Source organism: Syngnathus typhle, linkage group LG8 (genome assembly GCF_033458585.1).
Source record: "Syngnathus typhle isolate RoL2023-S1 ecotype Sweden linkage group LG8, RoL_Styp_1.0, whole genome shotgun sequence".
Classification (NCBI taxonomy): domain Eukaryota; kingdom Metazoa; phylum Chordata; class Actinopteri; order Syngnathiformes; family Syngnathidae; genus Syngnathus; species Syngnathus typhle.
Window position 1 is genome coordinate 2,082,816 of NC_083745.1, and position 24,071 is coordinate 2,106,886.

At 41.8% G+C, this 24,071-nt stretch overlaps 1 long non-coding RNA gene across 1 annotated transcript in view; it reads right to left on the reverse strand.

Annotated features, from left to right (window-relative positions):
- The window catches only part of LOC133158535 (uncharacterized), a 191,405-nt gene that overhangs the window by 126,058 nt on the left and 41,276 nt on the right, over window positions 1–24,071 (reverse strand). Inside the window, exon 4 of the long non-coding RNA XR_009715230.1 lies at window positions 23,311–23,361. This is a non-coding gene — a long non-coding RNA (uncharacterized LOC133158535). The remainder of the gene's footprint in view (window positions 1–23,310; window positions 23,362–24,071) is intronic.

Here is a 24,071-nt window from a genome sequence, read left to right on the forward strand (position 1 = left end):
CACCATTGTGCCACAACGCCTCATCAGCAAACTTGACGCGCTGGGCCTCAGTAACTACCTCTGCAACTGGCTACTGGACTTCCTCTGTTGGTTGGTTGGTCAGCAGGTTGATTAATCAGTTAGCTAGTTGGTTGTTCAGTTGGTTAGCAGGCAGGGTAATCGACCAGTTAGTTGGTCATTGAGTCAGTCTCTTTGTAGGGTTCATTGGTCAGATGATAGTAAAGGTGATCCTTCAGTTTGTTAGTTTGTTAGTTGAGGAGTTATTTACCTAGTTAGTTGATTGCTTGGCTAGATAATTAGATTGTTGTTTAATTAATCTAGGCCATTTAGTTGGTCAGGGTTGTTATTTATTTCCCAGGCTAAATGGCAGCAGTGGTGTGTGTGTGTGTGTGTGTGTATGTGTGTCTATGCCATCCATCCATCCATCCATCCATCACGCTAAGAGGCCATTTCCATAGATCTCACCCCGCCATGGCACCGTATCTAACCCTAATCACCCTCCGTCCGTCTCTGTCCGTCTGCCTCCAATCGTCCCCGTCGACCGGCCTCCGTCGCCAATAATGGCACGAGTCTGGTCTGGAGCCCCCGCCACTCATCTTTTCCTCAACTCGATGAGCAAAACAATCATTAAGCTAAGCATGTCGCAGTCATATTCATTTCAGTTGAGCTTTGAAAGGATTTTAATGGGAAAATAACTCCACCTTAGATAGTCACTATGCTCAATGACTGGGAGATATGGGCTACACTAAGTGCATGATTTGTATCATGTGAAAATGTAATGTCAGCAAAACACAAGTGCTCGCCAGTCATTTATGCTAACCACCGCCCTGCAAATTAATCCATTGAGTAGAAAGTTAAAACAGTCAAGTTAACCACCACCCTGGACAATAGAAAGAAACATACCAGGTAAATAATACCCAACAAGCAAGCGCACACATCCATGGACTCCTCAATATCTTAAAGGACGGTTTAATTTGAGTGATTTTAGAGGCTCATAACAACGGTGATTTGCGAAGGTTGACACCCTCGTGATCCGGCACAGAAACATAAGTAAGCTGCGGTCTTAATTCCGCCAAAGACCATTAAAGCAATATTTATACGTGTGCAACATACGTTTGAACTCGCTGGCCCTCACATCAATAACACTTGGTACACTTGCTTGTCTTGGGGAATTTAGAGAGAGATAAATATCCTCGCCCCCCCCCTTCCACACACACAAGTTCCTCCATCCGTCTGCAGATATGAACGCCATGATGCGTTCAAGGTCCGCCTCCCCTCTTGGAGGCTTCAGTGTGATGAGATGGATATGACACGGCATGTTTGGAGGGAGGGTGGCAGGGGTCAAGGCTTGCCGGGCTGCGTCTGCAGATAAGGGCGACGTGCGTTCTTGCTGGTACGACAGCTACTTCTCCATTTGATGTGATGACTGTGGATTTATTTTTAAAATCGGCCTGGTTTCTTATTGTTTACCAGCTAGCTCCAAGAACTTAATGTTAAAAATGTCAATTTATCAGAACCTTGTCTATCTCACCATTTTTTTGTTGTTTTATTTTTCCATTATATCTTCCGAAAGTGCTTAATGAGGTTCCCGGCATGTCAGCCATGTTAAATGATTTAATGACCCTTTATGCTCCTACTCATGTCTTCTCCTAACAGATCATCCCGGGAAAGAATTTCAATCTTTTTTACTGAGATGAAAGAACGTTAATGAAGACAATTTATCGCATCGGCTTTCAGAATGAAAAGGTCAAAAGTTGACTTGGAATTTTGTCTTTTTTTTTTGTGGCTCTGTTGGACGTCAAACACGTTTGTAACAGTCTTAGCTTATCAGAATTTGGTCATTGAGGCTAGCTGGGGTTGGAAAACCTTGAATATTGATCAGGGGAATAATCCCTCAATGTTTGAAGAGTTGCAGAAAATCTTTTCCAATAAGAACTTCAAGTCCGGGATTAGTTTTTAAGTTTTGGTTTTTAAAATAGGGCGTTTATGTGGCTTCAGGTTTCATGTTTGGGTTTCAGGAAATCTCGAGACACGGTTTGAGTTCAGTAAGGTCTGAAACAAGGTGTAAAAGGGTTAAAGCCTGCATTAGGGCATCAAACAGGACTTTGGAGGGCTACACAACGGTATGAAACCGTTGGAATGACGCAACAATTGTGTACAAACTGAGTAAAAGCTTGCATCATTCAATAACCATCACCTCTCGCTTTATTCCATAGTGCAATATAGTTTGGACTGTACAAGTCTTATGTGTACTACAATCCTTTTTCAGACCTTGACTCCTCAGTGCTTGCTTTGCCGACCTTGGCATTGAAGTCGAGCAGAATCAGAAGCGGCGCATCACAAGGCCGAGCACTCCCGCAGACTCTTCAGCAGGGTCCAGAGCTGCTAATATATATATATATATATAATTCGGCATCTATACAGTCATGTGTTGTTTACGTGGGTGATAAATCAGCGCATGTGAATAATTGACCAGCGTGATGGAAGCAGAGAGAGTCAATGATAAGATATTTAAACGTAGCATGGCGAGAATGGAAAGAAGCCTTGCATGTTTGTCTAGCCGTCTCCTCGCTAACACTTTCCGTCTGGACATGTCAAAAGGCTTTTCACGCTGCTGCTGTTGTTCCTCTTAAAGTGGCTGACCAACGTTTTAAGTCCTGAACCTTTTGTGTCAAGGCAAACTTGGTTGAACTTTATCAGTTCTACCGAGAAGCCAGACGCATGGAAAAGCCATCCACTCGCTTGTTAGTGACATGTTGAGTTGTTTGCTAGCACGCAGGCGAGCTTAATGACATGTTATCCCATCGCTCACATCAGTCATCAAGCTTAAACTTCAATAAGGACTTTACAAGGCAGATGTTTGACTCGCTTTCCCAGCGTCGCCATTGTATGTCTTTGGGTATGATGGGGGGTCTTCACGGCCTGATCGCCCGGCACCAAAGAAGAGGGAATGAACACTGGGACGTTTATTAACTGGCACTCTAGGACGTTCACTTTTTCATCTTTTCTTCAGGGTCACTCAGGCCTTCAAGCCCTCCCTTGGGGATGATGATCATCCCCCCCCCCAGCCACCCCTTACCATTAACTCCCTCACACACAGACTCACACACACACACAGACACACAAATTCTAACGCTGCATTGGTTCCAATGGGAGTAAAGCAGATAGTATGGGATGAAAGAATGTTTCGTTCGAGTAACTTAACTGTCTATTAATTTATCACTAGACTATGTGGAATGCATTAGTGTGGATGCAGGACAGCAATGTGCAATGTTCATGTTTAAAAATAGGTTTTAAACCCAAGGTGGAGCAAAATATTAGGAACAGCCCTGATCCTCAATTTGCTTCGTCTGTGTATGTGAGTGCACATGGTACAAAAGAGGCAAAAAGAGGAAAAACGTGGAATGAACGATTGTGAAGATAAAGAGCGGCCCAGAAGAAGATAGAAGGCGGAATTAGCAGAACACAGCTGAGATGATAATTGCTATCATGGCGTGCGTGTGTGTGTGTGTGCATGAGTACCAGCAGAGATTAGCATGTCAAATCACCAGCACACTGTGAGCAAAGACGAGAATAATCATATTCTATCAAGGCTGTGCTGATCCCTGCTGGCTTCTTTAAAAGTGTGCCAAATACTGACAGCCAGCAGCATCTTCATCAAGCTCAGCTCGATATTGTGTTGGAAGACTGCACGTGTAGTTTTATTGGCTCTGACAACCGTTCCTGCAGCTGCGATCAAAATTTCACAAATATTATTCTGCCGCCTAGAAATTTGAGGAATATTCCTAAAGCGACTCATATAAATTAGTAAAATTGTTAGGAATATCGGCGACAGTACATATGTAGTGGATTTTTCTTAATCCAAAAATGAGCGGTGGTAAACGTAAAAAGAAAAAAAAAATCCCTTTTCGATGAATCATTTATTAAGGATTAATCATCCATGTATTAATGTTTGATGGGTTCTGAATATATTTTGAAAAAAATAATTATTTGATATTGACGATTATTACAAGGGTATTTTTCCCCCAGTAAAAAATTGATCAAGTTAAAAAAATGTCACATTCTGTTGTAAAACTGTATTCTATCTTTTCTTCAGTTTGGAGTGAAACATTGGGATTTCCCGCTTCTGCCCACGTGTGTGTTGGCAGTTTAATGTATGAGAAGGCGGGCATTATTAAAACATGGAGATTACACATCCTGAATGGGGCCCTCAACGAGTGCCATTAAAAATGGATGCCGAGCGGAGCATAAGAGCGAGAGGACGAGATGGCAGAGGAGAAAGCCCGGAGATGTCAGAGGGAAACTGAGTGACGCGTTAAAGCTTTCAATAGATGAAGAAAAGAACGACGAGAAGAGGAGGACGGGGACGACGAGGGGGGAGGACAGTTTGTGCTCGTGACCTCCCTGTTCTTGACAGTCAGCCTCTCACACCAACATCACACATTCAATTTAACACGGTAACACTTCATTCCGCTCAGTCACATGTCAGGACCAGATCTTAAAAGTCACGTTTCAAGTCCGGGTTAGGGTTTCAAAATCAGGATTTCATGTGATGTTTACCAAGACAGGGCTATGACTTCAACGGTTTGTTTTTGATAAGTTATGCATGGCTGCTGTTAAAGATGGAACTATCTTCATCTTCCATCACGGGGAGATGAAATGACCACATGACCAGCAAGTCAAAAAAACACACACCAAACACACACACGTTGTCTAACATTCACTTTAAAGGACGTCCCATCGACCTCGGCGGGGTCTGACTAATACCTTGTTCAGTCCTATACGTGCTTGACACAGATGTAATTACCGTATTTTCCGCCCTATAAGGCGCACCTAAAAACCTAACATTTTCTCAAAAACCAACAGTGTGCCTTATAGTCCGGTGCGCCTTATATATGGACCAAATTCCTAAATTTAAACTGGCCCAAAGCATTGTGTCATGAAACCAATCATAAGTGGCCCGCTGAAGACTATGACTCATGACTCAAAAAGACTATGGATCATTATTTTATGATTATAAAGTAATTTGTTCTGTCTGAAGTTGAAATAAAAAAGATAAAATGGAGAATGATTTGATTTGGATTAAAAATCTGACATGATGCATTAATGGTGCGCCTTATAGTCCGGTGCGCCTTATATAAGGATAAAGTTTTAAAACTGGCCATTCATTGAAGGTGCGCCTTATAGTCCGGTGCGCCTTATAGGCCGGAAAATACGGTAAGTTTAAACAGAAGCGACGATAAACGTGATGTAAAGATTCCCAGGAAGCTGATGGTGTTTGATTATCTGTCCCGCCGTGACTTAGCGATCTGCTCGATGTGATGCTGAAGCGCTTTAAAGACGACATGCGGTAACCTTCACAGAAGCAAACCTGATGAGTGCTCGACATCGCTATTGACAATTTTAGGTTGCTTGCAAACAAGAAATGTTGAAGGTTGAAATTTCCCTGGCATCATCAGATATCAAAATGCTAACTACTGGATTATGATGCTAGCGTTGCGCAGATTCTGAATTCCTTCCCGTTCATTTTGCTAATATGCAACCATTTACTTTCTTGTTACTACATTATCATCTTCCGGCTGTCCTAATCGAGCCGCCTAATGAAGTCATGAAGCTCTCAGTTTCCGAGTCAGATATATTTGAAAGTGGCTCGGGAAAAAAAAAAAAAAAAAAAGATTTTCCGTCTCTACAAAACGGCCCTATAAACTTTTATGATATGATATCATTTGTTTTTTATGACATTGGACATAGTACTCTTTGGCATCGTCGCTCATTTTACCAAAGTGGAAATGGGAAGTACCAAAAGCTATGATAGCAACAACTGTGCAGAAATATGCTCATGCTCAAGTCATTTTTAAAAAAAAACAAAAAAAACAACAACTAAATTTAGAGTTCTACACACTTTGAAGGAAGCATATTTGCAAGCCAACAAGGCCTGCGAGTTTCGAACCCTCGCTGGTAATGTAACAAGCAGCCACTTACAGTAAGGCTGCCGTCTTTTAAAATATCAGCATTAGCGGTTTAGGCCGGATGCTTCCAGAAGAGTGCGTCTATTAAAATCTCAGCAGGCATAATAGGTCCACTCGGTCCCGGTGATGGCATCATGCGCCTCACTCCAACACTCGCGTGTAGTGTTGTGGTGTGGTGCTGCGGGTTTGCTCCCTGCAGGAGGTAACACCTTGATTTCAAAGTGGGTTAATCTGTGTTTTGTAGTTATTAACCGGTTGGCAACCAATCAACGGAATGGGAGTAAATCTTATGTGGTGGTTGAGGTTAGGTTAATTCCACAAGCCTTTAAAATGGATGAAAACAAATAAAATGTGGTACAAATGGGTCAAATTAGATTTACTTAGCATTGGCATGACTACAAAGTCAGTTTGGGGAACTTTACAATGGAATGTTAAAATGCTTTGTTTTAGATTAGCTAGTAGCCAAACAGAAAACATCCATGGCGGTGAAGGAGTCAATAGCCCCAAAAAGTGAGAAAATCTGAGGAACCCTAAAGGGAGAAACTTTTATATCATATTTCCTGGCATTCATTTTTCATATGGCAGCAGTAGCACCATGGGACCAGCACTTTTTGGTCCATTAAAACGTGGCAAGCATGTGAGTGTATATATGTGATATCTCCTTTCGAGAAAGTTGAACAGTGTTGCAGCAGAAAAGAATGAATAAATAAATAAATACAACTCACAGCAGAGTACATTTCCATCTGCTGCCATCCACTTCAGAAAGTCAAAGCCTTGGCGGGAGGAGGACGATGAAGAAGAGGGGGAGGGAGGAGGAAGAGGAGACAACGGATAGGATGAAGTCACTTAGATCGTATCAGCCCCATGGCTCTTTTGCACGCCGACTCTCATTTTGTGTATTTACTGTACAACCACACTTGTGTATTTCCCACTGCAACACAGCCACCGCTTGCACACATCAACGTGAGCAACAAGTTGCCATCCATCAATGTCAACAAAACACGGATGCTTCTTCCTTGGCTTCTCCTCAGAGAGGAGCCGGTTGGCAGTGTCAAAGCATCATCTACTGGATGTGTACAATACACACATTTTCCTCTCGGATCAAATACCGTAATTTTCGGACTATAAGTCGCGTTTTTTTTTCATAGTTTGGGTGGGGGGGCGACTTATACTCAGGAGCGACATATACATATATATGTTTTTTTTTTCACTTTTTGGGGCATTTTATGGCTGGTGCGACTTATACTCCGGTGCGACTTATAGTCCGAAAATTACGGTATATGTTTCATGTTATATTAAATGCAAAGCTAATAAGCACAGCAAATTACAACTACAGCCAGACAGACGCTGTTTGTTTACAAAGTAGGCTGCAGTACGCCGACTATTACAATTCCCATCCTTCCCTAACATGTTCTGCACCGAATGTTCTCGATCATGAAATCTGACTGCAAATGTCAGTAGTCTCGTAATAAAGACTCCGGAGAGCTGATCAAATAAAATAACAAAGTAACTGACAAGGGCTGCATTTAGAGCAGGCGCAGCAATAAGTCAGCGCTACGTGGCCGGATAGCAAAAATAAAAAAAAAAAAGCAGAGAAGGCGGAGAGCATGCGTTGGGCTGCGATAAAAGGAGGAAATAAGATCACTCGGGCCATCGAGATGTTGTCAGCGGAGAGAAAACACGATAAAAATGTTGTTGCCGTCCTCTTTCAGATGATAGCCATCACGTGTTGAAACGCACGTTGCGCCAATAAATGAGATAAATGCCCACATAAAAGCATTTGGGGGAGGGACTGAGCATTACGTTCTTGCTAAAATGGGTAATCGGGCGATCAAGCCTGCATCAGTGCATCACTAATGGTCTGAAATCACTAAAAAAAAAAAGACAACAGCTTGAACATTTGCTCGCGAAATCAATTGACTCTTTTTACACGGCAAATTTATATTCATGTGTTAATCATGCTACTCATTTAGCCACAAGGGGTAATTAATTGAATCAAAACTACTTGCAAATGATGTAATTACGCTGCGGGTGTCCCAAACAACACTGACTCTACAGATAAACTTTGGGAACATGTAGATTTTCATTTGATAATTACTTGACATGATTAATCTTGATATTTTGTCCTTATTATGGATTTTCCTTGCAACCACATTTGCGACTGTCAAAAAATATATTTGCATATGTGATTTTTAATTACAACGTTTGCTGCCAATGATTACGTTAATATGAATCTTAAACTTCTTGATGTGGTGATCATGGAATGACGAATGGAAAAAGGTTTGGAAGAAAAATAGTGATGAGGGATACTTTTCAAATCATAACAATATTAACTCAACAAAATAACAAAACAATCAATAAACGAAAAAAATAAAGCAAGCTGTTTGAAACGTCGTCACAGTTTTGTGAATATCGACTGGAGACAGTGGAAGTCACGTTGCTCCTTTTGCCAGCAAAGCAAAGCTCATGTTGAAGTTAAAGCAGATATTAAAAAAAAAAGGTCACTGTTTGGATTGGATTGCACAAATGGCATAAAATGGCACACCCGCCGTCTCGAATGCACTTGTGATGCATGAGAGCTCGCTGGGAATTTGGAATCCTGACCGCTTGTGGCTCTCCTCCTCATTCTATTTCACACACGCTTTTACGATCTGCTCCTTTTTCAACATGGTCCCCTTCATCCATCCTTCTTCTTGTCTGACCTCAACATGCCAGAAAACATACGTGTGTGTTTTTTCCAGAGCACGGCAGCAAAATCCAGTGGTCGTTTTGAGGATTTTTATTTTCTTTTTTCCTGAAACTAGGAGATGCCGGGGCTCGGCCCGTTCATTGCTGCTCGCGGCTTTAATCAGTTTGTTTTTACGGCTGCAGTCGTCAAACTGGTTGGTGTAACAGGATTACCTCGCCTGCGTCGAATCCTCTTTTTGCCGGCGGCTCGCTCTCCTCCTCACACTTCTCCTTTTAGCACCTTCTCTATATTCTTTGGAGTAGTTGAATGGCCACGTCAGCTGTGAAAATGTCTCGTGAAATAGCAAAAAGCCTCTATCGGAGCGAGCGCGCTCGTTATTTTCCCCTCACAAATACAAACAGGTGTGTTAATATATTCCGAGCTTATCGGCCCATGAGCAAATACGCCGTCACTCATTGGTTGCGAGTGATTTACTCGGGCCGCTCAAAACGGCTTCTAATTTCGTGCTTTCGTAGCCATTTCTCCAGCCGTCCGCGAAGGTTAAAGTGCCACGAGCAAAGGCGTATGTGTCGTTTTGCTACGCAATTACGTGTGTTTGTGTGCAAGCCTATTACGGCCTTAAAACAGAGAGCAGAACCAATTTTACGTCAACTAAAGCCATTTTCAAAGCTTTCTCTTATTTACATACCGATAGTGAGTGAAGGTTTTACACGCTCTATAGCCGCATAAACTCAATTCATAAAAAAAACAACCATAATGACCCATGGCACTAATGAGACGGATTTCACACTGAGCTTATTTAGCGATTTGGTTTGAAATACAATTACGGCTTGGACTATATAATGAGCGATGTCATATTTTTAAGACGTCTGGAACAAACAGTGGCAAGAAAGAAAACAAAATGGCGTTTCACACAGCAGGGTCCGAGTGAAAGCTTGCCCATATTTGGAAGTGGCTTTCCCCGCTGCTTGCGAAATTAGCAATCTGTTAGCCATCTGAAATCACTCCGCCATTCCTCTTTATTGGATTTCACACTTGTATGATCAATTAACGTCGTCATTTTAATCTAGCACGATTAACCTCAAGTTATGCTGATCCATCAAAAAAATCTTATCTAAAGAATGCAACAAACATCTTGGGCTGGAACAGAAGACCCGGAAAGTCTTGCCGTTTGTAAACCCAACAAACAGAAGACAATTTTCACATGGGAAGTCATGTGAGTTCAGAAAATCACGCAGGATTTCAGAAAATGTTTTTCTAGTCACGAACACAAAACCAGAAATGCTCTTTGTACTCAGTAAATTACGGCTAATTTGACAATGACGGAATTAGAAGCTAACGTTTCGCAAACAAGCGAAGCTTCACATTTTGAGAGCTGCCAACGGCTCCACCATTTTCTATCTCGCCGTTCTTTTCCATTCATACTTGACATCAAGCATAGGTCGAAGCGATTTGTCTTTCAAAACAAAGTTGCCGCATTCAGAAAAACAAGATTCTCGGCCCGATAAACCGGGATGAAAAATGCTTCTTTATTCCCCGGAGGGAGTCCTCGTGACCCGTGTCGAGTAAACGTCAGCTCTCGGCGAGCAATTTTACGCGGGAGTCCGCCTGCGTGTCCATCTATCTGTTGGACTGTCACGCCAAATGTTTCATTTGTGAAGGGGGATGCAACACCAAGCAACCTACGAGCCGACCTGTCCCTCCAGCTCCGTGCATCTCCTGTATGATGTTTGACAAATAGTCCAAAGGAAGACGCAGGCTCCCTGGAGCTGTCTGCATGTGGGGAGCAGAGCTTCCTTGAGAGTGGCTGTACCTGTTTGATTTTAGAGGACTGTCATGTTTTGGCTTCGGGGGGTTTTCACTTTAAAATAGTGTACTTTTTTGACTTAAGAGTGCTGTACCTCTTTGATTTACCGTATTTTCCGGCCTATAAGGCGCACCGGACTATAAGTCGCACCTTCAATGAATGGCCCATTTTAAAACTTTGTCCATATATAAGGCGCACCGGACTTTAAGGCGCACCATTAATGCAATCACAATATAATAACTTGAAATAGTGAAAACAATCACAATATAATCAATAATGTTAATATCACACAACACACAAAATAAACATGTAAAGCTTACTTTAATAAGTACAAAACAAAACCGTCAGATCAGTAAACTTTAAAAGTTAAAGTTCCATCCATCCATCATTCTCTATTTGGTCCATATATAAGGCGCACCGGACTATAAGGCGCACGGTCGGCTTTTGAGAAAATTTGAGGCGCCTTACAGTCCGGAAAATACGGTATTTTTGGTGTAAAAATAAAGTGTATAATTTCTCAAATATGGAATGCTACGTGGTGGATGGAGACCGAATTTGTCAAGAAAAGGTTGACTTCCCCTTTGAGTAGGTACATTCCTCTAAAGTCAAACAGGTTCACATTTGAGCTTTTCGCACGTCGTCCGATGTATTATTGACAAGGTGCTGTCAGAGATACTCAGGTGGATGAGCGGGAGAAGATATGGACCTAATGGTACAACTCTGTGATGAAAGAAAGAAAAGAACAAGCCAAGTAGAACAAGATGACGTTATGGTGACCATATTAAGGAGAGTGGTGGTACACACACGCACAGACACACACACACACACCGCAACAAGTGTGAATCCTCTGAGAGGGAAAACTGCCATGTCTCAGTGTCAGCTTGCAAAAAGCATCTCCTCACTTTTGTTGCACACAATACACACACGCACACTAATCCACCCTCAATGATGGCATCCATCATCCATTCATCATTCATTTATTCATCCCCACGAAAAATTGCTGACTATATACTTCAATGTTGCTTTGTTTTACGGTGCTCATTGTAAATGACAACCTGTTAATTGCTTTACCTGAAAAACTACAAGTTGAATGAATAATTTAACGTTGAGCTTCTCTGGCAAAATGTCCATGGTGAATTCCGGCAGCTTTTCAATGCAAATAGATTGAGCGGGGCCCGAGACCTGAGCGACAAAACGCTTCCATTTCACGGCTAAGCCTGCGAGTGTGTTTAGCCGCAGAATGAGGCGGAGAAGAAAGCGAGAAGAAAAAAATGAGCGAGATTGAACGAGAATAGGAAGGCCGCGGGAGGTGAGCGAGCGTGTTGATGTAGCCGAGAGGAGACGGGATATTAGATACAAATTATTCATGAGCCTTCGCCAAATCCGCCCTCTCGTGAGAGACGATGGAGTGTTTGTACCTCAAAGATGACGACGCTCGGACGCGAGAGGCGATTGCGAGAAGAGAGCTGCCGCTAATCATTTGGCATTCATTAGCCGGCTTTATAGTCAGTCAAAGAAACAACTGAATCCATTGCCTCAAAGGTTCTTTATATTGGATCGTTTCTTTTGAGGAATTATTTTCCACCAGTACCAGTACTCGAGTCTTTAGTCACCGATACTATTTCCAAGCGCCGATACCATTGACGCAATCTTTCAAGCTGAGCTCACACAAAATTCAGTTTAAAAACGGATCCTAGCAACGCCTGATTGGTAGTGCTATTATTTCCTACGGGGATGAAAATACCGTAAATTCTGGACTATAAGCCGCGCCTTTTTTCCAAAATTTTCAACCCTGCGGCTTATAGTCAGGTGCGGTTTATATAAGGATTTTGTTTCGTGATTTTTGTGATGACTTGATCACTTTTATACACTGCGGTATCTTGAAGAAAAAAACTACAAAAAAAATACTATTTTGAAACACTACTATGGCTGCTGCTTATTCTGGCTGTGTTGCTTGTGACTATTATGAGCTTTAGTAGGAATGCACGCTAGGTGACCTGCGTCAAAGGGCTCTAAACCCTTCGTCACAGGCAATGTTTAGAAAGACATGTTAAAGTATGTTATTAAAACTTTAAAAAGGCTTTCTGTGAACGGTCTTTCTTTGTAAAAAAAATTGCGTGTGCACGTGCGGCTTATAGTCCGGTGCGGCTTATATAAGAAAAAAACTAAAATATCCCCCAATTTTAGCTGGTGCGGTTTATAGTCCGGTGCGGCTTATAGTCCGGAATTTACGGTAATCTGTGTTGAACATTCAAGGTTTAGCTGTTATTTCGAAAATGCAGACGCAAAGCGGCACAAAAACTCGGAATAATTATGCCGGCAGCGCCGACTAATCAGCCGACAGAAGGCATGTCGAGTGCATGGTCGTTGTGTTCTGTTTGTGTGACTTGACAACACTGCGTTCACCGTGTAGTCGCGAGCTCCACTGTGTGTGTGTCTCGTTAATGAAGACGGAGCTAACGTCTCCGGCGCGCGTGGGGAAAACACTAGAGTGCATACACACGTCGCGCAGAAGAAAGAAATGTTCCCACGGTCCATCCTGCTTTCGAGTCGGATGAATAATTCAGCACAACCTAATGTTGTCTCGGCCTCATCGCGCATTTTTCACCGCGCCGCGCTACACGTCTTTGCTCTTGTTTATATCTTTTTTTTTAGGCCACGGCGGGCTTTCATTTCCTGGTCCAACGCGACAATACTCCATCAAGTGAATCACCTCTACACAAGCGCAAACATACGTGTTGCAAGGATAGCCAAGAAAAAGGCATCTTTCAATGACATACATGTTAAAACCTTTGTGTATGTGTCTGTGCCTCACAAGAAATAACCCAGAAATAGCCGAGGAATTTGTCAAATCAAACAAAATACCCACAGGGATGAAATATGCGAACCTAACCGAGGAGAAGGTTGCTGATTTGACATGGTAGCCCACATGGCATTCACAAGTTAGCACTTAGCATGCTAAGCAAATAGCTTGGGTAAACTTTGCAAAAAGCGTGGGCACCCCCAGGACTGGTCGCCGGCCAATATGGACAAACTATGGACTGGTCGCGAGCAAATCACAGGGGAATATGTTTGATCAATCTTTTATCGCACGGGTGTCAAACTCAAGGCCCGGGGGCCAGATACGGCCCGCCACATCATTTTATGTGGCCCGCGAAGACAAATTGTGCATCATATTCATTACTAGAATTACAAATTGTCTTCACTTTCAGTAACATCTTATTTTTTTTTAAATATTTGACCAGTTTTTACTCGTCTGATTTGAAAACGAGTTATTTGTCAGTTTGTTTTGTAGCTTTGACTGTATATAATATGAGGTGCTCGTACATTTATTTAGGTTGACAGTCATAATGGCCCTGCGAAAGAAACTAGGACTACAATGCGGCCCGCCAAAAAAATTAGTTTGACTTCCCCGTTTTATCGGATATTTTAGGTGCCGAGCAACAATTTGCAAATGCGAGTCATAAAACATATGAAGCAAATTTAAGACAACTGTCCACTGATAGAAACACGAGTCGTAAAATCAATAGCGCGATGCGGCTGAGGCTGAAATGTATTTTTCGATGATTTCAAGGAGATTACACATGCAGATGTATTCGTCTCTAATGACTCCCCTTGCATGCAATCAGCGTCGGTCGGAGAGAGGCTCCACTTTCACATTTATGCTCTCATTTTCTGTCCGTGCGTTTGGATTCGAGACGATGCTCATTTTGTCCAGGTGAGGATATAAAAAATAAAGGCCAACTGTCAGGCTCATGGCCTAAATTGGAGATGGGATTGAGTGGTGGACGTGGACTGCTTCACCTGCATCTGTCGTGTCTTTATCTGCCACTGAAAAGGTCGAACGCTGCCAGACTGCAGCTGACTGGCTCAAGTGTAATCAAGCATGGCCGACTTTTTCTGACATGCGCGCACACACACACACACATATAACCAAGCTATTTCCTGGCGCTGACACTTTGTCATTCATAACAAAAACATTTCTCCTTTACCATCCTGTATAGGCGCAAGCTAAAACATACTAGATAATAATAAACCTGAAATGTCCGACTGGTGTTCATTTCACTGGATTCTGGAAGTCAAAATATACAAGGATTGATGAAGAACAAAAATGGGAGCGGCAAAGCAATTCCAAGCTTGAAAATAATAAGAAGCTGAGATGTTCATATACAACAAGTAATAAAATAGAGAAGTTTGCCTACATAGGATTATTGCAGCCCCCAAAAGGCTGAATCGACAAATGCGCAGCAGAATTTCTTTAATCCTATAAAAAAAAAACTATAATCATACAGCCGTGCAAATCGGATAGCAAATGTATTTATATATTTTCTTTACTGTTCAAGTGAGCCGAAAAATGTCTGGCATTACGGCTATATAGAGAGACAGACTGCTAACCCAAACTCAAGATTCCAACCTAGACCGCTTTACCATAAGGAAAGACAAGCACTTATGCAATTTGAGTCTTAAAGTTCAGAAAGTTTGGCCAATTCTCAACTGTCAACAAAAGACACCCTCAGCTATTTTGGAGACAAAGACACAGGGCAGCTAAGATGGAGAGGAAATGGAGGTAGGACAGGAGGATGGGAGCTAAAGTGAGATTTAGGAGAGGAGCGACGGGTGATTAGTGGGCAGCTGATGCATGGAGGGAGGCGCTGAGGGGAAGATGGAACTGGGGGCAGGTGAGGTAAGGGGGGGGGGTCAGAAAGAGAGCAAAAGAGAGAGACGGTCCATCTCAGAGAGTGGAGGAAGGACAAAGTTTAAGCAGGATTGATCACCTGTGTCTGTCTCCGGAATAAGGCTCGGGATGTACATCATTACGGAGGAGGACGCTCCCACACCTGAGCTGCATGAAGGAGGGCATGAGTTTAAAGGAGCTAACAGCAACCCTGCTGTGGATCCTTTTTTTATTGGGGCGCTAAACCTAACTGACCTCTGACACCTTTGGAAGGAGAGAGCCATCTGTGTTTCTGGTTTGAAAAGAATAGTTACCTCTTCCAAAACAAAAGCTATCAGAAGGGGGCAATGGATGGAGAACGACATTTTGAACGTACAAAATAGTTTAAAAAAAATAATAATAATAAATGTAGCCCGGACAAATAAAGCATGTAAAGCATTAAAATTTGGAAAAATACATCCGTTCAGTTATATTTAACTTTAAACTTCAATTCTTTTGCATTTAATGTTTGAGAACTATTTGTTTTCAATCATTTACATTGGTAACATTTCAAATGATTTTTTTTTTTTATTATTATCTTGTATCCACGCACAGTGTCTTTCCAGAAACCATGCAGTGGCTTATAATATTGATTCTATTTTTCAAGGTTTGGTGGCAGGTGGACATGATGGTGTGACTTGAAAGCTTCACAATTTCTTTTGAGCCAAATGAAAACATCATAGGGAACAACATTCATTCAGCTTCCAAAGGTAGCATCGAGTCCTTTTCCCGTATGGATTAGCCATTTGAAAAAAGCCAAGGGTGAGGACAGACGAGAAGTGAGACCTTGCAGGAAGAAAAAAACATGACGCCTGAATAGCAAGCTTACGTGGAGGAGGCCCAGTGAATTAGAGCGTGGAGGCCATTGACGATGGCTTGACAACGTTAAGCGCGTGTGTATGTACATACATCGGACTCCATTATCATTAGGGTGATTCATACCACATGCTGGCAGAGATGGATGAGAGGGGAAGAGGATGGTGAGGAGGAAGAGGATGTGGCAACCGCAGAGCATGATTGTAATGACTGCAGTGAGGTCGCCGGTGCAATTATTGAAGAGGGCAACTTTGGAGAAAGGAGCCATGTTAACAATTTTTAAAGCTACTCAAGTAACCTACGTTTTTATTTCACGATGAGGGGGAAACGACCGTGAAAGGTTTAGCGTATCTGTAAATATTTGTATCATTTTGATGGTATTTTAGAAATAAAACTTGAGAAACTTAATTGATGGTTATGGAATTTAAAAATTAGTTACATTTTTTTTTTTTTCAAACTAAAATTACAACACTTCAGGTTTTCATCATCATCATAATTATAATAATAATAATAATGGCGTAAAGGCACAATTCTCTCGTAGTCTTCTCAGGATTTAGTAGCGCCATCATCGTTCATCTGAAGAGGCCAACTTTAATACTCTTTACACCAGAGTTCCTGTTTGCGCTCCCAATTGATTTGAGGCCAGCCGCACGGCGTGATCCAATAGAGGGATTTGCTGATGATGTAATATGCGCGGGGAATGAAACAATGCCCGGGCGAGTCGGGCATATTCCATTATTCACGTCTTATTTCATCATTTCACGTCACAGCGAGTATCAGGGGCCCTATGTTTGCGCTGCATTTTCATCCCTTGCCGGCTGGGTGCAAGTTACTCTGACAGACTAGCACGCTTTCAAAAATTCTTTTGATTTGTGAGATTGACTGGAAAATATTCATCGCTCAGGTCAGGCCCAACTAGTCGTGGAATTTACTGGTTGTTCAAATATTTTATAAAGAACATTTCAGTAAATGCTGGATAAAATTGTATCTCACCATAATTCAAATATTAGCATCGAGTAGCAGCAAAACTCAACAGTGAAATTTGATGATAAAGATAAAAGGCATGCCGAGGCTAACGTTAGCCAATCGCTGGTTACAACAAAGATGTTCGATATCATGAATGAATATGGAAAATAAATAAAGAAACTACTGCACTGTGAAAAAACATTGCAATTCAAGCAGAAAATGTGAGTAAATGTTTTCAAGACTCAACATTGACCTCAGTTGAACACAACACGTGTTGCTCCGCTCCATGTAAATGTTAGTGACCCCGACTAATTTATATTTTAAGTCAATGAAAATGTGTTATGTCACATTATCAATCAAGTAATTTTATTCAAACAGATTGTTTTAGGCCATATTTTCAAAGCTTGAGCAGAACTTGTAGCACATGAATCCATTTGTCACATTTTAAAGGATAGCATTGTGATTGTTTACTTCCAGTGAATCAGATGGATTGAATCATGTTTTCCCCACAGAGCATAAAAGCATTTAAGCTGAATGTTTGTTTTTATTTTGCAACAAATCAAAATCTAATGTTATGAAGTGCTTCAGCACTCTGCGAGTGACCTTCACTAGTCATTATGTTGACTCAACACCAGCTCGAGCCCACATCCCGCATACCAAACAACATGACACCAAAGAAGCCACACATTGTTATTACAAGAATGAAAACTTTGTAGTCTACGCTGGATATTTTTGTGGTAAAGTCTCTGCTGTTAAGTCCACATCCACGATAAGAGAGGACAGATAAGAAGCAGCTGTTTGTCTATATATTCAACTAAACATTCTAACAGCCACTATTTACCACATTACCGTAATTTTCAGACTATAAGTCGCGTTTTTTTTCCCCATGGTTTGGGTGGGGGGGGGGCGACTTATACTCAGGAGCGACTTATATACATATATATGTTTATTTTCACTTTTTTGGGCATTTTATAGCTGGTGCGACTTATACTCTGGTGCGACTTATAGTCTGAAAATTACGGTATTTAAATTAGCAATGATCAAAAACTTGGCAAGAATAGCGTCCGCTTGAACTTTGACTCCGATCGATTGGCACTGATAGCTGCAATGAGAGCATTGAAGCGTTTAATTAAAGGAAACGTCGTCATTTAGACTTTTATGAGGTGGGTTACGATGCCATCTAAGCACACGCACAAACATGTTTCTGTTCTACATACACGCACTTGGAAGGGCTTGTCGACTTGTTTTTTTCCCGCCGCTTGTTTGCAGCGACCACTGCGCCTCGCCCTGTCATATTTACAAGGGGCCGCGATGCGAGCCGACAGCCACGTCGCTTGCAGTGACTCGGCACAAAGTTACCTGCCGATGCTGGCGGCCATTGAACATGACAGCGTGCGTGTTTGGGTGTGTGTGTGTTTGGGCCTCGGGGTTTATGAGCTACCAAAAACACAACCTGCGTGTGAAAAGAGGAAAGGACTGTTGCTGATTGTAGGATGAGGAAGCGGCATCCTTGTCTGAGTATGTCAAAAGGCCAATTCCAACTTTTTCCACTTTTGTAAGAGTTTTTTAGACCAACATGGCTGCTTGGATAAAAGATGGCGGACTCTTGTGATTTTCCAGATTTTTAAATGTGTCTACTCAGGGGAGAGCTGCCAACCAAATTTCATGTTCAAAGATAATAAAGCTAGCAATTTAGCATTATCCATTAGTCTAGTATACATAATGCGGTAGCTGTGTGAAATAATCTCTGTGACAAATTAGTCTTTGAAAAATGATCCTAAATTAGCCGCCTGAAACTAGCATGGCAGACTTCCAGTGTCTTTTCAAGTATGGGAGGTTATTCTTTTTAAACCAAAGGCGGTTTATAAAGAATAACCTCTCATGACTTACTCTTTGAAGGAATAAAGGAAGAAAATCAACATCGGGATATTGCTGCTCAGTGGCCTGCAATGGCCACTTCAAACTAAAATGGCAGACTTGCTGCATCTTTTCAGCCCCGGCTTTCTGTTTATAAAGAGTAACCGCTGATGACCAACTCGTTCACCTTCCCCTCTACTTGAGAGAAAATAAAGAAAGCAAATCAAAGGATCAGGAGAAAGGCTATTGCATTTTTATGGCCCTAGAATGGCCACTTCAAATGTCCGATGTTTCTTTTCAGACATGGCTTTTATTTTTTTGTGTAGGTTTATTCAGATGAGTTAAATTTCCAAACCAAAACAATGTTTTAGGGCAGGGGTCACCATGTCTGGTCCTCAAGGGCGCCAATCCAGTTTGGTTTAGATGCATCCCCACTGCAACATACCTGATTCAAATAATCAGGATTGTTATCAGGTTTAATAGAGCTTGCTGATACTACGTTGAACATTTGAATCAGGTGTGTTGTTGTAGGGCTGCACCAAAAACAGGCTGGATTGGCACCCTTGAGGACCGGACTTGGCGGATTTTTTTTTTTTTTTTAAAAATACAATAAAATACAAAAAAAAAAATAATTTTTATCAGGCATGGCTTTTTGAGATTTTTTTTGTGGGTCTGCTGATAATAGAGGTGCCTATCAAGTTTCAAGGTGTAAAGTTAAACTGTCTTCAGGCGTTTTCGGGAGTACTTTGTCTTTGAAGGATCAGGACGTGTTCAAACCAAGATGGCAGACGTCCAGTGTTTTTCCACGTATGGCTTTTTCACACTTTTTTGTGTGTTTAGTCATGATAGTTTCATGTTGTAGTTAAACAGGTCTTGGGGGTGGAATTTGAAAAAGGCATCAGGTTTTATGGGCAGGTATCAAATCTTGCCACCCAGAGTTAGTGAGGGAAATTTAACTCATCTCACTTCACTGCCCATCTGGCAAGCATTTGTGGTATAAATTTGGTAGCTGTCGTAGAAAATCTCTAGGGCAAGTCCGTCTTTGAATGAGCAGTTAGAGTTCCTGGTTTGCGAGGAGGGGATTTAGAGCAGTGGAGAAATTCCAGTCTATTCACTGCTGGATTTTCACACATCAGTGAGTTGAGAGGAAGAGGAGGATGAAGAGGAGGAAGGAAGGTTTTCAAATGTCAAGTCCTCCGAGATTAACAAGGCAGCGAGGGAGGCCCGAGCTTCGATTCCACACCGCTTCTCAACTTCTTCCTGAGTCCGCCTCGGAGATGCCGCCATCCCTCGCCGTCCCTGCAACACGACAAGTGCCGCAACCCACATCCTTTGCACTCACTCGCCTCTTCTCTGGGTGGACATCTTTTTTTATGCACACACACTGTAGGGACTCGAGCAAAGAGGGCCATGGATTGAACTCCAATGGTGCTCACTTGAGAGCACAGACCAGGGGCAAAAATCCTGATTCTGAGTGGGGTCAATTGATTGGGGTCTTGTTGGGTGAATCTCGTGGGAGGAGTTCAACAAAACCCAAAATGGCTGCTTTCAACCAAAATGATGTCCTTGAGACTTTTGTGTGTCCTCACAATTCTATGTCCATGGGTGAACATGGAGTACATTTTTCAAGTCTTCTAGAATTTTTTTTATTATTTCTTTTAAACCAGAGAAGGCCTTCATGCATTTTGGGAGGAATTAACAGGCCTCAAAAAAGTTTATTGGTCTGAAGACTAATAATGAGGACTGTTTCAAGGTCCTATTTGAACAATGTTTGTTCTTCTTGAGTTAATATATATACACCGGTAAATATAAAATCAATTTCAGTAGATACAGGTCAAATTTAACCATGACATATGGGTTTTATTTATTTGGGTTCACTTTGGGTCAAAATTATCAAATTTCAGGGAATTATATTCAGTCTAGTTTTATTGCTCACAAATGTCATCGTGAGTTATACTGGACTAGAATAATATGGAAGGGATAAGCTACATTTCCATACATACAGATACAGCAACAGTTGAGCCAATAAAAATAATAATACAACAATATCAGAATACAAAATTGCGTTCTTGATGCAGGCAGACTATATTTCCAAACAACCAATCAAGTTATCCCGATGAAAGGATTTACAGAAGCACTGACCCCCGATTCTGCGGTAGATTCTATCAGCACAAATCCGATGTCTTTCTGGCAAGATAAATTGATTCCTTCGGGTGAAGTTGTGCGTGTGTGTCTGTATGTATGGTCTTCAAGCGACAGTGACCTTGGTCATACAATCCATGTAACGACTGGCACTGACTATTTGAAAAGCTCACTTCGCAATGGCGTGACCTCGGTGGAGCTCGAAAGCCGGGCGGATGGTGGCATTTTTTGAGAGGCTCAATCTGTAACAGTCATGTGTCTAAAGAATGCTCACAATGTTGTGGATTTTATCCTTGTATTGATATGATGATTTTTTTTTTTACAACACAGTGCTAAGACAGGACAGTATATGTTGCTTGTGCTTTCCATGAATTAATTACAGTGCAAACACACACAAAAATCATGCCAGCACACACGCACAACAAACACACGGAGCAGCAAATGCATGCACACAAGCATAAAAACAGTGTACACACACACGCACACACACTCACACACACAGATGAGTCGGATCAATAAAACCAACACATCTCCATGACGATTTAGAAAAAGAAGACAAAAGCTCATATTGGTCTGGTGTTTGGGGGCAGGCTTAAAAAAACAACATCAAGCTTGCTCACATTGGCTTTTTCCAAACGACACCAGTGTGCCATTCCTGACATTTCACCTTTTACCGAGACGACCGCCTGACATTTTCTCGCCCTAGCTGGTCATGGCGAGAGGGATGAATGCTAATCATGGAAATCTTGGAGAAAACCAATAATACTGGCAAGTGACCCAAAAAAAAAAAAAAAACGGGGGGTGAATAAATGTCTGCATTGTCTTACTAGTCTGCGTCTCAAAGCAGCATTAAAACATCTTAATACACAAGATGGGCTAGAATACACTGACACGTAAAATGCTTACGAGTCATTTTGTTGACCATTTTTAGAAAGAACACAACTCAACAGTGCTTAAAAACATGCTTCAGCAAAATTGGAGTGGTTTGGAAGGGCTGGAACGGATTATTGGCCTTCCCATTCATTTCAATAGGGAAAGTTGATTTGAGATGCATGTATAAATAGCAGGGAGCACAGTCGCAGAACAATTTAAACTCCATAGTTAGCAGGCACTTGCATTCATTATTTGGGATTTCCATTTAATCCGTACATACGCTGCGGCGGCGGCGGCATTTTTCAAGGCATTCCACGGTGGGTGGTTTGTGTTGGGCTTATTGTGTGCTACAAAATATGACAAGTTGCTTGCTCACACCGCACGCTAATTGTCCCCGGAGCCCGCCACGCGAGCGCTCATTGAGCGCTAATTGCCGCCCGGAGGGAATGCGTTACGCCTACCAAAAAAAAAAAAAAGCAACACTGATGCGGAACTCGCTCTTATTATTAAAAGCAAAATTGCTAATTTGCGCCTTGGAACTGATAATAACCGTTTTCCCATTATGGGAATTGAACATGTATTGACTCTTATTGATGAGGTCGGTCATTGTATTGAACTTTTAAATTGTCAGTTAACCGGCGAGAGACTCGATCGAATGCGCAACGTAAATCTGTCCATAATTCACACGCAAATGGAACATTCAGACGATGTAATGAAATTAGCGTTGACTATCGAGACAAATGGTAACATGGGAGGGGGGGGAGCTCCCTTCATTTTTCTTCTTTGCTGAGGTTTCTTGCTTTTATCTCTGAAATATTTTAATTGTGCAACTTTTTCCACCAGCATGATTCATGACGTGCCACAGGGATTAAAAAATAACAATTCTTTGATTAAAATGATACAAATGAATTCAAACTACAAGTAGCTATGAATAAAATGATGCACCCTTTTTTATAATACCGTAATTTTTGGACTATAAATCGCGTATTTTTTTCATAGTTTGGGTGGGGGGGGCGACTTATCCTCAGGAGCGACTTATATACATATATATGTTTTTTTTTCACTTTTTGGGGCATTTTATGGCTGGTGTGATTTATACTCCGGTGCGATTTATAGTCCGAAAATTACGGTAGATTAAATAAATAATCCTTGAAATGATCATACATAAGCAATCAACCTTTCCAATATACCATAAAACATCTGTGGAAGTTTGCAGGCCGTACAATTCACTCAAAATGTCTGTTTCCCACTAAAATGGCTGACTTGAACCTTTTACAAATTATTAATCATTATGATAGACATGTTGACCCAATTCCGTGTTAGTTGGTGAAAATGGTGTCTGGGTAAAATGGGGGCCACAATTGGGTACATTTTGGGCTGTCCTGGTATTTAAACATGTGAATTTTGTTCATATGGTATTTAAAGCCTACAATGACCTTATAAGTGGCAAATACGAATGGAAAATGTCTCTCTCTACCTTTTGAGTGTTGCGAAGCAAGGTCATCTGTTGAACTTTACATCTCCTCACCTAACAAACAGACAAAAACAACAAAATAAATGTTAAACATCAGCAAAGGCCAGACGGGGAGTGTTGGCTGAAAAGCGAGTCTGCATTTCCTCCGTCACATCTTCTTATCGCCGCTTTACTCAGACATGTGCACTCAGTCAGCAGTCAGCGATAAGATAACGGCGGGAGATGGACGAGCAGAGAAGCCCCGCTGAGATGAGTGATGCCGAGTAAATAAAGAATGTGCGGGCTGTTTTCCAGTTAAAGAAAACACATTAACCATCAACATGGAGCTGATGATGGCGACGGATATTTCCGCGGCGGCATATTTGGCACCTTACGACAAAAACACGAGTGTAAATGTTTGCTTCCAAAGGGATTCCGTGTTTAAATGATTAAATCTTTAATTATCCGTGCTTGTTTTCAAAAAGGATTGGAAATCTCAACGTAAACAAAAGCCCTTTTTCCTCCGAGCCTCTGCCGGTGAAGGAAAACACACCTCGGAGGAAGCCCACCGAGAGTTGCGGGGGTGCGACGGCTGACAATTGCGCTAAGTTTGGATTCATCGACAGGCGCCGAGCTAATTGAAGCCTGCGGCTCACAGTTCAGATCCCGCAATCTTAAAGACGTGCGTGGCCAAATGGGGACCGCAACATTTTGAAAACGGCTGCGGATTCTGTTCCAATGGGATAAGCTGGTAGTGAATTGTGAGTCAGAATGAGAAAATTCCC